This window comes from Carassius carassius, chromosome 9 (genome assembly GCF_963082965.1).
Source record: "Carassius carassius chromosome 9, fCarCar2.1, whole genome shotgun sequence".
Classification (NCBI taxonomy): Eukaryota; Metazoa; Chordata; class Actinopteri; order Cypriniformes; family Cyprinidae; genus Carassius; species Carassius carassius.
This window is the reverse complement of record NC_081763.1, coordinates 10,166,582-10,171,007: the sequence shown is the minus strand read 5'-3', so window position 1 is coordinate 10,171,007 and position 4,426 is coordinate 10,166,582.

The following is a 4,426-nucleotide window of genomic DNA, read 5'->3' as shown; positions in this document are numbered from 1 at the left end:
AGCAATGAAAACTTTATATCTGCTAAAGTGAAAAAAAAAAGTAAAGACCAGAAAACTCTGAACAAATGTTCTATCAACATTACTGGAATAATTTTTAAAGGGGTCATATGATGGGATTTCAAATTTCCCCTTCTCTTTGGAGTGTAACAAGCACTCGGTGCATAAAGAAGATCTGTAAAGTTGCAAAGACTAAAGTCTCAAAGCCAAACAGATATTCTTTATCAATGTTAAGAGTCAACCACGCCCTTCTAAAATGTCTCGTTCTAACAAGCCCCTAGCCTGGTAATACCAAACCTTGCTACTTCATTTTGCTTCGTAGACAGAGTCTGGAAGGGCATAATTGACAAGCATTTTCTTTCTTGTGGGGGGCGCTTGTCTGAAGTTTAAAATCATTAGTTACCTGTAAGCCATCACATAACGTTTGGTTATGACATGTTTTATGCGCCGGCTCAGTCGCCTTGAACTTCCGCTGTAAACACAGGAATGCTGCGAAAACAAAACCATCAATTGAAATACCGGAGGGAACATGGCAGTTCACAATCACAATTATCGCCTTGCCGGACTTTGGCCTCCCCAGTTTCTCGCTAACGATTGGTAACAATTGATAAATTAAACTTTTCCCAAAACGTTAAATGGGAAAATGTTAAACAAACACTCTTCTTGTTCGGGCTTCAGTTGGCAAATGCCAGGGATATTCTCCACCAGAGCGAATAGCATCCCATGTCTCCGTGTCCGTTTTCGATTTCCCTAACCTAAGCTACAATCCTAAATTCGCCCCTTAGCGTCTACGTCAAGTCTCTCAGCCCGCCCTCTGTTCGTTGATTGGCTAGCTGTTTTGGAGCCAGAGGAAAACTGGGAGATAGTTCGCTATCTCAGACGGAGTACAGAAGCTAACTGAAATTGAGCGGAAGTACGAAGTCTAACGTAGTCATGCTAACAAGCCCCTCACTTGTCTACATAACGATGTTTGATAGATTTTCATAATGACGCCCAAATGTTCACACAAAGAATGAAGGCGTAACTTTTATTCCCGCTGTTGCCGCCACTGCCATGTCGTGGTGACGCTGTGTGTCTCGTTGTGAAAGCGGAGCTACTTTGGCCTTCCAAAAGAGGACACAACTAGAAGTCAGTGGTTAAGTTGTATTTACAACACTGTTCCAGAACAGTTCAGCCCAAATATTCAGATGTATGCAGCGCATTTTGTGGAGGACAAGGACTGTTTCCTGAACCAGTAGCCTACAATGCCAGTGTCTGTTTCTATAAGCGGGGCAATTCCAACTTTGGGACGGTCTGGTGCTTCTGACTCACAGTCTGATAGTAAGTTTTCATATGTAAAGGATGTGCCACTGATGATTCAAATGTGAGTTTTGAGCAGTGTTGAGTAGAGCTTGTTGTTTGTCGTTTCTCTGATCACAAATGCATACACGGTTTTATGTTTACGTGGCACGATACACAACACAACATGTAAAAAGACAGTATAAGTCATTATAATCAGTAATTATGTCCCCATTGGATGTAACAAATGCCTTGTTTGTAATGGATTTTTGTTGGTTTTGTCTCATCGACACACGAAGGGGCATAACATTTCCATCATGCTTGAGGCCAATCACAACACACTTGATAGCTGGCCAATCAGAGCACACCTCGCTTTTCAGAACAATGAGCTTTGTAAAAATGTACGCGTTTCAGAAAGGCATATAGGAGAAACAATATTGTACAGTATGTGGAAAATAATGATTTTTAAACCTTAAACCACATAAACACATTGCATTACACCAAATACACAAAATAATGTTCTTTTTAGCAACGTCATATGACCCCTTTAGCTTTGAAAGATCCTGACTAGCGCATTCAAAAGTTCTGAGCAGAGGTGGGTAGTAACGCGTTACATTTAATTCGTTACATTTACTTGAGAAAACTTTTTGGGTAACTAATACTTTTGGAGTATATTTAAAGATGGGTACTTTTACTCTTCCTTAAGTACATTTCTGGGGAAAATCTGTACTTTTACTTCGTTACTGTGGGCGTAAACTTTAGGAGTTTCTGTTTGAGTACACAGTAAAAAACACCCAACTGTTGCTTGCATTTTTAAAATTCTCAAATTTCATTAATTCTTAGAGCAAACGAAAGGAAAATTGAGACTTTAAATTAGTTAAACATAAACTGTAAGTTCTCCTGTTTATAACTATATATGGCACTTGATGCTGCGTGTTAGAATAGGTCTGAAAAACAAAGAAAAGTGCAGGTGTGTCAGGCGCCCCAAAAATGTTCTAGGTCTTTAAGGGTTAAATGCAGAGCACGAATTCTGAGTATGGGTCACCATACTTGGCTGTATGTCACTTCACTTTCACTTCATATTTTATTGAAGCTTCCCTGGGCACTGCCATTGATTAGCGGACCCCCACCTGCTGTTAGCTTTCCATTGACTCCCATTTAGTTTGGTGTCACTTTGACAGAAAATAACTTTACATTTGAGGCGTTTAAAGACTCCATTTGTCCATTAATTATTTCTAAAGAAACACGAAAATGTATAAAAGGCTACTTTACCTTGTATCTTACGTTATGGCCCCGTAGAAGCAGTTTTTGTAAAAATAGGCTAATGATTGCGTCATAACCTGCGACTCTCTGTCGCACAGTAGAGAAATTACCGTATGGACAGGAGGAGAATCTCGCAGGCAATCTTTTACTGTCTATGTGGCAATCGGGGGGATGTGGAGGCATAAAGTCAAGGGCGAAGCCCATATAAAAGCAATGGGACAAAATTATTAAACAACTTATGCAAGATTCGGTCGGTGATTCAGATTTCTCTTGGCACAGCTATTAAAAGACTTACAATTGTCAGACAGGTTGCTCACGTCACATCTACATCATCAAGCTCAGTTTGAGACTTCGCAGTATGCTCGACCCCCAGGAAGTGCGTGCTTCTAATTGACTTCATTTGTCTCCGTTGAATCCAAGGGGGTCGCTTTGTCCATTTCTTTTACTGTCTATGACTGACACAGGTGAACTACTACTAGCAGAAAAGAACCTATAGAATATTACGCATGCGCGACTGGAATCCAGGGTGGAGCAGGTGGAACTGGAGCCCACCACAGATGAGCAGACGGGACTGACGCCCACCAGGGCGGTGCAGAGAACCACCACCGTCTAGTGGTCGAGACAGAAGCCCACCAGGGCGGCGCAGAGAACCACCACAGCCGAGCAGACGAGACAGAAGCCCACCAGGGCGGCGCAGAAGACCACCACAGCCGTGCGGTCAAGACAGAAGCCCACCAGGGCGGAGCAGAGGACTACCACAGCCGTGCAGTCGAGACAGAAGCCCACCAGGGCAGCGCAAAAGACCACCACAGTTGGATCAATGGCACAGGCGAGCAAGTCTGGTTAGGTAAGCCTGAAATAGAGAACATGAACAGGTTAAGGGTGATCTCCGTGGCCCTGATGAGATGGTAGATGGTCTCCATGGCCATGACAGGGCAGGCAGTGAGTTCCTGAATGGCCTCTATGGCCATGACAGGATAGGACGAGCGCTCAGAAAGTTCAGCTGAGACGTGAAGAGGCTCTGGTAGATCCATGGTGACTTGACTTGACTTGACTCAGGAAGATCAACGGTGACTTGACTTGACTCAGGAAGATCAAAGGTGACTTGACTCGACTCAGGAAGATCAACGGGGTCCTGACTCGACTCAACGGGGACCTGACTCGACCCAACGGGGGCCTGACTCGACTCAATGGGGACCTGACTCGATTCTGAATGGGGCAACGGGGACCTGACTCGACTCTGGAGGGTCAACGGGGACCTGACTCCACTCAACGGGGACCTGACTCGACTCTGGATGGGGCAATGGGGACCTGACTCGACTCAACTCAACGGGGACCTGACTCGACTCTGGAGGGTCAACGGGGACCTGACTCGACTCTGGAGGGTCAACGGGGACCTGACTCGAGTCTGGAAGGGGCAATGGGGACCTGACTCGACTCAACAAGGACCTGACTCGACTCAAAGGGGACCTGACTCAACTCAACGGGCACCTGACTCGACTCTGGAGGGTCAACGGGGACCTGACTCAGCTCTGGAGGGTCAATGGGGACCTGACTCGATTCTGGAGGGTCAACGGGGACCTGACTCGACTCTGGAGGGTCAATAGGGACCTGATTCGACTCTGGAGGGACATGGAGGGACCACGGGGACCTGACTCGACTCTGGAGGGACCACGGGGATCTGACTTGACTCTGGAGGGTCAACGAGGACCTGACTCGACTCTGGAGGGACCACGTGGACCTGACTCGACTCTGGAGGGTCAACGGGGACCTGACTCGACTCTGGAGGGTCAACGGGGACCTGACTCCACTCAACGGGGACCTGAATCGACTCTGGAGGGTCAACGGGGACCTGACTCCACTCAACGGGGACCTGACTCGACTCTGG